The sequence below is a fragment of the Rattus norvegicus genome, chromosome 2, assembly GCF_036323735.1.
Source record: "Rattus norvegicus strain BN/NHsdMcwi chromosome 2, GRCr8, whole genome shotgun sequence".
In the NCBI taxonomy this organism is placed as follows: domain Eukaryota; kingdom Metazoa; phylum Chordata; class Mammalia; order Rodentia; family Muridae; genus Rattus; species Rattus norvegicus.
The window spans coordinates 16,463,258-16,477,831 of record NC_086020.1 but is presented as its reverse complement, the minus strand read 5'-3'; the positions used below and the strand labels follow the sequence as shown (position 1 = coordinate 16,477,831).

Below are 14,574 nucleotides of genomic sequence, written 5' to 3'. Positions count from 1 at the left end.
GAAACCTGCTGAGGTCTCCCTCTTCTCTCTGACTCTGAATCACAAAGATCTTTTCACCAAACCTTCCTTCTCTCTATCATCCCACTCTCCTAGCCTCCAACACCAATAAGGAATTCACTGGGAACAGGAGACAGAGCTGAGAACAGAAGGGCAAGGACACAGGTAAGCCAACCTTCATCACTCCCTCCTTCCCCTCCAAACCCAAACCTGGAATCTCATGCTCAACTCTGTAGCACAACATTCACGGCAGCTCTTCCTACTTCCAATCCTATGGATTCTAACAGATCTTCCCCTTCTAACTTCCCGCCCAACTGCTAACCCACCACAATCGAGAAAAGCACACAGGATACCTGCAGGTCCACTCTTCTCCATCTGTTCCACAGATCCAATAGCCCAGCCTCATTTCGAGCTCTGCAAAGGAATGCCTGCTGAAGCTTGCTTTCTTTCCTCCTCTGCCTGCATCCCTTGTGGAGTTCACAGACCTTCCCCTTCTACCTTCCCTCTCCCCATTTGCTGCTTTATCCTATCCCTCAATTCCAAGCAGGGACCTCCCTTCTCTAACCCATACCTAGTCTCATTCCCAGTACTACATCATGCCCTGTGGGGTGACCTCTCTTCACTGCCTGTCCCCCACCCCCATTCCCACTTTTTTCTTTTCTTTAATTGGATATTTTATTTATTTACATTTCAAATGTTATCCCCTTTCCCAGTTTCTACTCCAGAAACCTCTATCCCATCCCCTCTTCCCCTGCTTCTATAAGGGTGCTACCCACCAACTCTGGTCCTCCCTACCCTGGCCTTCCCCTACACTGGGGCATCGAGCCTTCACAGGATCAAGGGCCTCTCCTCCCACTGATGTCCTACAAGGCTATCTTCTACTACATATGCAGCTGGAGCCACGGGTCCCTCCATGTGTTCTCTTTGGTTGGTGGTTTAGTCCCTGGGAGCTCTGGGGGCTCTGGTTGGTTGATATTATTGTTCTTCCTATGGTGTTGCAAAGCCCTTCAGCTCCTTCAGTCCTTTAACTCCACCACTGGGGACCCTGTGCCCAGTGGTTGGCTTTGAGCATCCACCTCTGCTATTTGTCAGGTTCTAGGAGAACCTTTCAGGAGACAGCTATATCAGGTTCCTGACAGCAAGCAGTTCTTGGCATCTATAATAGTGTCTGGGTTTGGTGTCTGTCTATGGGATGGATCCCCAGGTGGGATAGTCTCTGGATGGCCTTTCCTTCAGTCTCTGCTCCATACTTTGTCTCTGTATTTCCTCCCTTGAGTATTTTGTTCCCCCTTCTAAGGACTGAAGCACCCACACTTTAGTCTTCCTTCTTCTTGAGCTTCATGTAGTCTGTGAATTGTTATCTTGCATATTCTGAGCTTTTGGGCTAATAGCCACTTATCCGTGAGTGCATACCATATGTGTTCTTTTGTGACTAGGTTATCTCAGGCTGATATTTTCTACTTCCATCCATTTGCCTAAGAATTTCATGAAATCATTGCTTTTAGTAGCTGAGTAGTATTCCATTGTGTAGATGTATCACATTTTCTGTATCCATTCCTCTGTTGAAGGACATCTGGTTGTTTACAGGTTCTGTCTATTATAAGTAAAGCTGCTATGAACATAGGTGCATGTGTCTTTGTTGTATGTTTGGAACATTTTTTGGATATATGCCCAGGAGTAGTCTAGCTGGGTCCTCAGGTAGTACTATGTCCAATTTTCTGAAAAACCTCCTAACTGACTTCCAGAGTAGTTGTACCAGCTTGCAATCCGACCAAGAGTGGAGGAGTGTTCCTCTTTCTCCACATCCTCTCCAGCATCTGCTGTCACCTGAGTTTTTGATCTTAGTCATTCTGACTGGGATGAAGTGGTATTCCAAGTAGACGAAATAAGCAGTATCTTTGAACACTGTGCTCTCCTCCCTCCTGTGGATCTCTTTACACCCTTAGCCTACCCTATTCCTATGTGTCAGCCCCCAATACCCAGGCAACACCCAGGCATCACACTCAAAAAGACAAATCCAGAAATCAGCACCTAGGCCTAAAATCAAACCAATTCCAGATGCCTAGACACCAGCAGAAAAACACAGTAACAACCAGGATAACACATCTCCACTAGAACCTCGTTATCCTATACCACAGCATGACCCAATATCCCAACATAGCTAAAGCACAACAAAAAGAACTTAAAACCAACCATACGAAGATGACAGAGGTCTAAAGAGGTAACGACTAAATCCCATACAGAAATGAGGAAAACTTAAGCAGTGTGATGATATGAAGAAAACTGTTTAAGAATATAGAAATAGAATTAAAAAAAACCTACAAAAGGAAGGAAGGCAAGATATGAAAAATGTAGTAATTCCAACAGGAACTACAGATGCAAGCTTCATGAACAGACTATCAGAGACAGAAGAGAGAATCTCAGATGTTGTAGCTATGATAGAAGAAATAGATACATTGGTCAAAGAAAATCTCAATTCCAAAAAAGTCCCAAAACAAAACATAAAGGAAATCTGCAACACTATGAAAAGATCAAACCTAAGAATAATAGGAATAGAGAAAGGAGAAGAAAGGTCCAGAAAATGTTTATCACAAAATTCTCCTAACCTAAAGCAGATGTCTAGTAGAGATACAAGAAGCATAGACTACCAAATAGATTGAACCAGATAAGAAAGTCACCTTGAGGCAGGGCATGTAACACATGCCTTTCCTATCAGGACTGAGGTAAAGGAAGGCAGACCTCTGAGATTTCAAGGTCAGCCTGATCTACAAAACAAATACCAGGACTGTTACACAGAGAAACTGTGTCTCGGGTGTAGGGGGTAGTCTCCTCGCCACATAATACCACAAGAATATTAAAAACTGCAAGGGGAAAAAGAGCAAGTAACATATAAAGGAAGACCAATTAGAAAAGAGACTCTAAAAGCCAGAAAGTCCTAGACATATATGCTGTAGTGATCACAGATGCCCACCCAAACTACTATACCCAGCAAAATTTTCAATCACCGTGGAAGGAAAAATAGAATATTCCATGATAAAGCCAAATTAAAATACTATCTACCTACAAATCTACTCCTACAGAGAGTGCTAGAAGGTAAACTCCAAATTAAGGTAAACTATACCCATGAAAACACAGGTAATAAACACCAGCAAACTCAGAAGAGAAGCATGCACACACGGAAGCACAAGCATGCACAAAAATGGAAGCGCAGTCTCATGCGTGCGTGCGCACACACACACACACACACACACACACACACACACACACACCACTACCACCACCATCACCAATAAAAGGAATCAAGAAGCAAACATTGATATCTATCAACATCAATGGTCCTCAATCCCCCAGCAAAAAGACACAGACTAACAAAAGGGAAGTGAAAACAGGATCCATCCTGCTATATCCAAGAAACACACTCAACATCAATGACAGTTACTACCTCAGGGTAAAGGGATGGAAAAACTACTCTAGGCAAATGGACCCCAGAAGCAAGGTAAAATAGCTGTTTGAATATCTATCAAAACAAACCAAAACAAATCAAATCAGAAGATATAGAAAAGGACACTACATACTCATTAAAAGAAAAACCTACCAAAGAGACATTTAAATTCTCAGCATCTACGCCCCAAACACAAGGGTACTCAAGTTTGTAAAAGAAACACCAGCACAGTTTAAATCACATATTAACCTTACACACTGATAGTGAGAAACTTCAGTACCCCAGTCTCACTAATGGATATGTCATCCAGACAAAGACTAAGCAGAAATAATGGAGCTAAGAGACATTACCAACTGAATGACCTAATAAATATCTTCAGAACATTTCACCCAAACATAAAAGCATATACCTTCTTCTCAGTACCTTCTGGAACTTCCTCCAAAGTCGACTACATTTCTAGACATAAAACAGGTCTCAACAGACTCAAGGAAAGTGAACTAACTCTCTGAATGCTATCAGAGCACCACACATTAAAGCTGGGTATCAACAAGAAGCAACACTAAGCTTACAAACTCACAGAAACGGAACAACTCTACTGAGTGAAAATTAGCTCCAGAATTCAATGAACGTAAATACAGAGCACATCTGGACTTACAGGACATAATGAATGCAGTTCTAAGAGGTAGGAATAAAGCAATAAGCACCTACATTTAAAAACAAAGAAACAAACAAAATAAAAAAACCCAAAAATTAAAAAAAATTGTAAAAAACAAAACAAAAACAAATAACCTAAAGAAATCTCATACAAGCAATTTAATAGCACACCTGAAAGCTCTAAAACAAAGAAATCACACCCAAAAGTGGTAGATGGCAAGGAATGAACTCGGGGTTGCAATCAATAAAACAGAAACAATAATAATAATAATAATAATAATAATAATAATAATAAATCAATGAAACAGTTTATTCTTTGAGAAAAAATAAAATCAACAAGGCTTTATCCAAATTAACTAAAAGGCAGAGAGAGACTATCCAAATTAACAAAGTCAGAAATGAAAGGGGGAATAGCAAGACACCAAGGAAAGCCAGGCAATCGTAGGACATCCCTAAATAACCTGCACTCCACCAAATTAGAAAATCCAAAAGGAAATGGATAATTTTCTCGATAACCACTTACCAAAGTTAAATCAAGACTAGATAAGCAATTGAAAAGATCTATAACCCCTATTAAAATAGAAGCAGTCATTAAAAGTCTCCCAAGCAACAAACAAACAAACAAACAGCAGAGGGCCAGACGGTTTAGCACAGAACTCTACCAGCCTTTAAAAAAAAATAAAAGAGTTAACACCAATATTCCTCAAATTACTCCACAAAATAGACAAAAAATACACTGCCCATTCACTTTAGGAGACCGAAGTCATGAAAACTGCATAAAGACAAAGGAAGAGAATTATATTCCCTTATGAACATAGTTGTAGAAATTAAAAAATAAAAAATAACCTTGCAAACTGAATTCAAAGACACATCAAAATAACCATCTACCATTACCATGAAGCCTTTATCCGAGAGATTCAGGAATGGTTCAATGTATGAAAATCAATAAATATAATCCACAACATGAACAAATCGAAAGAACAAACAAACAAACAAACAAAAAAAACAAAAACAACAACAAAAAAATACCCACCATCTAATTAGTACAAAATACATCATGATAAATGTCCTGAGACTAGGGATATAAAGGACATACCTAAATATAAAAGGGAATTTACAGCAAGCCCATAACCAATATCAAATTAGAAATGCAAAACAACTCCACTAAAATAAGGAACAAGACAGGGCTGCCCACTCTCTCCATAATCATTCAATACAGAACGTCAAGCCTTAGCTAGAGCAGAAGACAGCTGTGAAGATGGAGGGGATCCAGGTTCCAAAGAAAGAAGTCAAAGGAGATGATTTTATTTGGAGATGATATGACAATGCACACAAGTGACCCTAAGACTCCACCAGGGAGCTCTGATATCTACCTTCAGCAAAGCAGCAGGATACAAGAGTAACTAAAAATCAGTGGTCCTCCTATGTACCAATGACAAAGGGGCTGAGAAAGACATCAGGGAAGCAACACTTTCACCATTCCTGACTTCAAGTTGTACTACACAACTATGGTAATAGAAACCTGCATGAAAAGGCAAAGGACAGTCAATTAAATGAAGCAGCAACCCACAGAATCAAAGAAAATATTTTTACTAATTCCGCATCTGATAGAAGAATAATATCCAAATCATATGAAGAATTCAAACTAGGTATCAAGAAATCAAATAACACAATTTAAAACTGGGGTCCAGACCTAAACAGAGAATTGTCAAAAGTGGGAAATCAAATGGCTGAGAAGCACTTAAAGGAATGTTCAAAATCCTTAGCCATCAGGGAAATGCAAATCAATACTATTTTGAGATTCTATCTTATACCTGTCAGGATGGCCAAGATTAATAACACAAGCAACATCTCATGCTGGCAAGGATGTAGAACAAGGCTAACACACATCCATTGCTGATGAGAATGCAAACGTGTACAGCCACTATGGAAATCAATATGGTGTTTCCTAAGAAAGTTGGGAATCAATCTACCTCAAGACTCAGCTATACTACTGTAGGGCATATGCCCAAAGGAAGCTTCATCCTACCACAAGGACCCTTGCTAAACCATGTTCATTACTGTTCTGTTAATAATAAATAGAAATTGGAAACAACCTAGGTGTTCCCTAGAATAAGAATGGAATATACTTAGCTGCTAAAAAAAAATTAAATTAAAAAAATAAAAAGAAATTGAAATCATGAAATTTATAAGCAAATGGATGGAAGTAGAAAAAATCATCCTGAGTAAGGCAACCTAGATGCAGAAATGTAAATGTGGTATATATTTACTTATAGTGGTTATTAGCCAGTGAGTAAACACCCAAGACTGATGATACACCTCCATCCGTATCCAGAGAGGCTAAGCATAGAGGGGACTATGCATCTCCTGGGAGAAGAAAGAGATGTTCTGGGTGGACTGAGGTGGGGCCGGATACAAATGGCAGGGTCAGGAAGAGGGGGAAGGGAGACAGGGTTGAGGATGGGAACGCAGAGACAGGTAGAATCCGAGGCGCATTTGAAGTATAGTATGGAAACCTCCTGCAGGGGAAGCTCCCTGACATGTGATGGTGATCCTACCGAGGCCTCCTAATAATGGAACGGAATGAGTGCAAACTGGCCATCTCATCACTAAAGGACTCTTCAGGACTGGGACTAGGTGTCATTCAAATGAACGGTTGGCCAGCAGGGTACCAGAGACAACCCCAAATAATCCAGGGGTTGCTAAGACAATGGCTTCCTCTTTGCAAACTCTGCAGGGCTCCACTGCCAGGACAACTTCCACACAACTCAATGAACATGGAGAAGTCAAGGTGGAACCGATGAGCACTTCACCCACATATTTTAGTATCTTTCCTGTGGGAAGGTCATCTGCAGGCTCCCAAATGAGAAATGGAAACACTAACCCAGCTACAAAACCTGTGACCTATATAATGCCTGCAAGATATGCTAGGGCAATGGTGGCAAAGAATTTATAGGAGTAGCCAACCAATGTCTGATTTGACTAAGGCCATATCCACACAATGGAATTCACATCCAGCACTGTTTGTATGACCATGAACCTGAGACTAGATAGTTCAGAGATATAGAAAACCAACACTACTGTTCTAAAGAAAAACAGTAGCAGTAAAATGACTACTAATGATACTCTGCTATACACATAGCCTTATGCATCAGAGAGGCTCCCTCCTGCAGCAGATCAAACAAATAAACACAGAGACCATAGGCAGGCATTACAGAGAGAGGGAGACTTTAAAACCTGCCTCGGGAAACTCTACAGAAGAAGTGTAGAGTGAATTTAGGGGAGAGGGAAGATACGGAAGACACCAGGAGAACAGGGCACTCTGAATCAACCGAGCAAGGCTCATGATCTCACAGAGAATGAAGCAGCAGGCACAAGGCCTACACCTGTTCCTCACATCACACAGCTTTATGTGTGTGAAGGAGTTGGTCTCTGATTCTTGTGTCTGTTCTTGAGGCTTTCCCATTGTATCATGTTTTGTTGATATCTCCTAAAAGTCTGTTCTTTTCTAATAAGAGACAGAAAAGGAAGTGGATCTGGAGGGGAGGAAGGGAGGGTGCTTTGAAGAATAAAGGATGGGAAAACTATAATCAAGATACTATATGAGAACAATCTATTTTCAATAAACAATCAAAAATAGTTCAGACCAAAAACAAACAAAAAACACAAACAACCAGACACAGACAGACACACACACAAACACACGTACAGTACATGTGTATAGCAAAAGAGGAAGATTCAATGTTATCATTTATGGGTCAGATTAGACCCAAGTCTTAAGAACAAAGTCTATCTTTAGGCCCCTGTCCTATTGAGTGGGAGTATAAATGTAGACTACATCAAATGTGAAAACTGTGGTCATCAAAGATATTAACGAACCAGCTCAGGATAAAGCAGATAAATGGTGTCAAGATTCTAGAAAACTTTGCTACTACCATACAGTTATGTTGAAAAACCCCTTGGATTTTTTTTTTCCTGAGTTTTCAAATTAGCTCCTGAGAATGAGAATGGGCAGAGGATATAAGCTATAAAAGGATGGAGGCCCTCCAAGTTATGAGAGTTTTGGTTAAGCAGCACGGAGGCCTTGCACGGATGATTACCCAAGCAACTGCTAGTCTGCCCAAGTGACTGCAAGTTTAGGTACAGTATCAGAAAAATGAGTTATCAGGATTAGAACCTTTAAATGTTACGAGAATTAATAATCACAAGATGAAATAGCTTATCAATAGCCAAATAAAGCACCAGGCGACATTTGAGATGTCCTTGAAGAACAGCCATACAACCAACAGGACCACTGAAGGTGGGAAAGAAGTCATAAAATAAATACTAGGGATAACATTAAAATCAACGTCATTCAAAGAAGGGTTAGAAAACTAAAGGGAAAACTCTGATAAAAATCACATAGGTAAATGACTAGCAGTCCTAAACTGAAGCTTTGAAGACAGGTGCTTTAAGAAGTCAAAGCATTAGAATGGTTGCTTTAATAGGTCAAGGGATTAAGAACAGTTTAGACTTAATCCAAAAGAGAAATCCTCTACATACTCCACACCTGGTAAAAGCAACATAAAACAGTCATGAGCGTCAAGAAGTCATTCTCATGAGCCATCTCCAGTACCACAGAATTGAGTACATGAGCTACCCCTGCCTACAGTCAGCCATTAGTCTCACAGTAAACTGGACTTTTCAAAACAAGGCATTCACTTTATAGTGAACGAGAATAATAGAAGAATTTTGTAGTAAAGTAGCCCAAGAGGGCTGGCAAAACGGCTCGGTGAGTAAAGGTGCTTGTAGCCAAGCCTTATCACCTAAATTCAATCCCTGAAGGAGAGACTACACTATCCTCTGACCTCAGCAACACATGTGTCTCCCCCAAATAAATGCTTTTTCTGTAATGATAAAAAGGAAAGCAGCTAAAACATAAGTGCAGCAATCGATACAATTCATTGATTTATGAATTCATATCAAATAGCAGATAGCTAACCATCTTCTGCTATAAAATAACTATTATAATGTTCACTTTATTCCTGCAAATAAAACCATTATATCAACTATGAGTTGAGCTCAAAGGATAAATTTTTAAAATTTTTATTTTTATGTGTATTGGTATTTTGCCTGCATGAATGTCTAGGTGAGGGTATCAGATCTTAGAGGTAGAGACAGTTGTAAGCTGCCATGTGGGTGCTGGGAATTAACCCAGGTCCTATGGAAGAGAAAGCATTCAGTGCTCTTAACCACTGAAAAACTTTAAGCTGAATTGTTGACAGAACTCTTTAGTGTGCTAGTATCAATGTTTCATTAGCAAAAATGCTTTTTAATTTCTTTAAAGTAAAAGAAAAGTTTACTGTTCTTTTTCTAACTCAGAAAAAAAGTTAATGCACTTTAAAACTGAAGTGCTGGCTTGAAGAGATAGCTCAATAATTAAGAGTACATACTAGCAGTCCCCACCTTTAATCCTACCTCTCAGGAGCCAGGGGCATTTGGAGCTCCTGAGTTTGAGGCAAGTTTGGTTTACATAGTATATTCCAGAACAGCCAGGGCTACAGAGACCCCATGTAAGAAATGAAAAACAAACAAACAAAAAAAAAAACAAAACAAAAAAACACACACACACACAAAAAAAATACCCCAAAAACAAACCAACAAACAAAACCACCAGAGTGCTCTTGTGAAGGACCTTAGTTCTGTTCCGAGATCTTTTTCAGGAAGCCCACAACTGGCCAGTAGTCCTTCTCCAAATGCATCCAGCATTTCTGGCTTCTTTAGGAGCCTGAACTCTTGGGAACATACCCACCCGCCACAAACGCATAGATAATTTTTAAATAGTAACAAAATACTGCTTTTTAAAGATTTATTTATTTTATATGCGCTAGTGTTTTGTCTGTGTTTATGTCTGTGAGGGTGTCAGATTCCCTGGAACTGGAGTTACAAACAGGTATGAGCTGCCAAGTGGGTGCTGGGAACCAAAACCACATCCTTTGGAAGAGCAGTCAGTGCTCTCAACCACTGAGCCATCTTTCCAGCCCCCAGTAACAAAACAATTTTAGAAAATTGTTAAAAGTGATGTTTAAAAGCACAAATTCCCAAGAAAATGCCAAGTAACTTTCCTAAGAATTAAACCTATGATACAACAGAATACATGCAATTGACAGCCTGTATTCAACAGCAGCAGCTCTACAGTTTTTGGTAGACATCTAGGAGAACTGATTAAATTAAGAAATAACAGAAGAATTTTTCTTCAAAACAAGCTGATAAAGCAAACAAGAGACTAAAAAATAGAGCAAAGATAAAGACGCATGCAAATTATATACAATTTATAAACTAGCATACTGGTGTTGAAATTAATAGTTGTCTATCTTAAAAGATAATTTTCCAGTTATAGCGGTTAAATAAATTGTGCAATGCCTCATATAAAGCAATACTGTAGTCATAAAAACACTGCCAATGAAGCAAGCATCGTAGACGTTCGTCACTTCATCTCTAGCTAAGGTTCTTGTTCTGAAAAGTTACAGAGACGGTTCAGTGCGAAAAGCCATCCTATATTCCCCACTCTTAACTATAAGAATGTTTTCTGACATTGCACAAAACAATCCTATAGGTCTATATTCAATGGAGCTATTTGCTGAAAGCAATGGACATTTGATTTTTACAAATCATCTTGTTCAAAACAATTTCAACTCAGTTAACATTCACTTTCTGAAACCTTTGACAGGTTTCTACCTACAACTGGTAAGGACACTCCAAACTACCCACTGTGAGCTCAGCTCTGACCAGTGACTGAAGGGAGGATCTCCCCACTAAAATTGTACTCATTTCCTCCACTTCACTCCAACCTCCACTCCCAGAAAGTTATCACGGTAGTTTTAATACCACAAAGTTAATATTTACTTCTTGATGAAATAAAGGATAAAGGATAAACTTGCCCTACTGCTTAATTACAGGCACTGTATGAAGAAGCACTGAACTTTAAAATAAAGAAAAAGTACTCTTTTCTTTATGAAAAAGTCCGATATATCAATCATGCTCTCTATGCCTCCAAAGACAAGACGTGCGAGCAATAATCGTCTCCATTTACAGTAAGGGCTATTTGTGTTACAAACACTTTCATTTACACTTTCATTATCACAACCATGTTAAACACACTAGGAATGGTTCATAAGCAAATTAAAAACAAAAATTCAGTTACAAATTCAAAGTTATAAGTACAAAAGCCAAGAATATATCTGTACAGTTAACAATTCGTTAAATGCATTCATGGTGAATATTTTAATGCACTGAATAATTAAACACACTAGAGTACTAGAGTTTTGTTACTAACAACACAATTAGAAAATCTCTCTCCTGGACTTATTTGCTATCTCTAAAATAAATGCCAAATGATATCTTGAATCCCAATTTACCAAATATACAAATAGCATTTGAAAAAGTTAACACTTCTACACCACCAGCAAAGTCTCTGATACAGGTTTTCAGTCAGCGGTAATAAATAGCAGAAAGAATAAAAGGAGCTACAATTTATAAGAAGTTTGAAAGGAAACTAAGATTTGCAAATTAATGTAAAGTAGTAGACTTAGCCCACTACTCAACTGCAACTAGTGCTTTAAAACAGACAGACAGACAGACAGACAGACAGACAGACAGGATCTCCAGGGTCACTGATCTGCTTGGAGGGTTAAGGCCTTTACTGCCAGGCGTGAGGACCTGAGTTGGATCCCTGGGACCCACCGGGTAGAAACTCTTAAGCCCCAGTAATCTTCAGAGCTTCATGCACGCTCCACATCACCGCGGGTGCACCTGCTGCACACCCACAGACACTCAACTTCTCAAACATGCTACTCAGCTCCAGAGACTTAGGACCCACTGAAGCCTACAGTCTTGTTTTTATTTATTTATTTGGTTGGTTTTTGAACTCTATATCAGAAACTTAGTAAATTCTCTCTTTAAATGACTTGGAGAATTTTATTTTTAAATGATACAGTATTGTTTTCTAGTCAGAGAAAGGAGTTGAGGATATCACTTAGCACTAGGAAAGTAATTAAACAAAATTCTCTGAGGGTATTAGTCACACTCAGCACCTGACAGGATCTTATCAGGACAATGGGATCAAGATCAGCCTGACCTACAGCATTACATTCCAGGGCACCCAGAGGTCCGCATGGAGGAAGAAGGAAAGATGACATGAGACCTGAGGACCACAATAGCTCTAGTAAAAATGACTAATGGATAAGTTATAAAAATAAAATGCAAGCACTCAATAGTAAGCACTGGCTAAATTATACTAGAAAAGAATTTCAATCTTAAAAAATAAAGTGTTTCAATGTCATAATCTACAGTATATTGAATGTTTCAGATTTTTTTCTATGTGTTTCTAATGGTTAGAAAAATGTTGGCAATTACTTCCAAAATACAATTGCCAAGTCTTCGACCTTTTTTTTTTTTTTTTTTTTTTGTCTTAAAGAACATAAGACAATTTTTAAGGACTATAATGCAAACCGTAGCTAGGCATGGTAGCCTACACCTGTTGGGAATCTGTGGCAGAGGGAGCAAGAGTTTGACACAGCAGGAAAGACAGAGCTGAGTTCCATGCTAACCTGGACTCATTAGCAACTATGGCAAGTATCAAAAAGCAACATATATGAGATAAGAAATCATGCTTTCCCATTTGAATAAGGCTAAACAGAAAGGAATGGTATCAGTGACAGAACAAATCCATTTACACAGACAACACCACAAGCCTCAAGAATATGAACCGTTTATAATTAATCACTTATAATCATCATAAATATTGTTGAAATCTTCTGGGATGATAAAACGTTTAAAAATAATGAGCTAATGAAGTTTTGGCTTTGGTGGAAAACCATCTTCAAGTATGACTTCCCTTCAGGGAAAGGAAGCAGAAGGTGACATTCGTTTCCCAGTAGATGATAGTGGTAGAGCAAACAGTAGCAATCAGCAAAGATAGCATAACACCAGTGGAGCACAGCATGGTGTGAAGGACAAGCAGATACTTCAGATAAGTGAGATTATTATTTTTAAATGTTTCTATTTACCGCAAAGATAAATATGTGAAGTTTACTTTAAAAAGTGAACTCAGGGTTCTAATTCAGTGTCAAAAACTTTCCTCACCATTGCCAAAGTCAAGTAAAAAGAAAACCTGATTGTGCTAAGTATTCATGGTAGACATCAACCATTGGCGACCTACAATAAAATATGCATAAAACACAACAGAACATGCTCAAGAGTCCTGTAGATATGCCAGTTACACTGAACAAGTTTCTTTTTCTCTTTTCAATGTCCACTCAGACTAACCATATTTCCTCATAATCCAAACTTCTCTATTCCCAAGATTTTGCTGCAAAAATACTATCAACCAGTGATACGCACTGCAGGACAACTATGAATGCAACCCAACATAAAACTATAAATTTTCTAAAATTGTTTTTAATATGATTTCTCTTGTAACTCAACTGTTGTTGAGCATGACCTTGAGATGGCATATACTTTATCAAAATATCCCATTTTTCCTCTTAAAAAAATCCATGCTAATGAAACAGTGCTCATACAGAAGTAACATGGAGAGATAGTTTTGTGTCTGCTGACCATATGGAAGGGAAGGGAAATTTCCTAAGAGATTATAGCTTTGTTTGAACTCATTCAGAAGCAAAGATTCAGATGTAAGCAAATCCTCACAAGTGCAAAGAGGAGGAGAGAGCCAACTGTTGGAGTCCTGGGAAAAGCAATGGGTAAGTATGACACATGCTTGGAACAAGTAGGGTATTGAACCCTTACAACAACTAATTCCCCTTCGCAGCTTCTCTTCTGCAATTCCTCCTCATTCATCAGCATTGTTTCAAGTGTGTGACTGCACAAGTTACTCCAATTTCGTGGTGCCTCCCTCTGTACAAGTGGAAGTCAAAACAAAACAAAACCACAGAACTCAACTACTTCCTAAATATTTAAACTTCTAAAAATACACTTAGGTTATTATAGTTACTGATGAAAAGTAAAATTCAATTTTTATTCATCTGTAGCACTTATGTCTTTAACTTTTAAAAATCTTACGTTTCCTGCTGTGATAACCCTGAGAAAAGCCAAGAAGCTTACCTGGCTTACAGTCCTACAGTCAGGTCACACTACATCCACAGTAAAGCCCAGTAAGCAGTGAACTAATACACTCATACCAGGGACCAGCATGCTTCCTCACCTTAACAGGACGATCTCCTTCCTATAGAGCAATTTACTTACAGAGAGGATGGGCCTTCCTACCGCAATCAATTTCCTTAGGAAACATTAAAATTTTTCCTTTTAGCTTTAAATCTTACAATTTATGCCAAAATTACAAAATATATTAAGTATAATTTAATATTAAAAGTATTATGTCATATTTAATGTTAAGAAAGTAAAACTGGGATTTTGGGTGGCCAGGGTATATCTTCTCAGAACTCTATGAGGTAGAGCACTACTGTAGCAGGCACACTGTGGAC

At 38.7% G+C, this 14,574-nt stretch overlaps 1 protein-coding gene across 12 annotated transcripts in view; it reads right to left on the bottom strand.

Annotated features, from left to right (window-relative positions):
• The window catches only part of Tmem161b (transmembrane protein 161B), an 82,266-nt gene that overhangs the window by 51,528 nt on the left and 16,164 nt on the right, over positions 1 to 14,574 (bottom strand). The window lies entirely within an intron of this gene.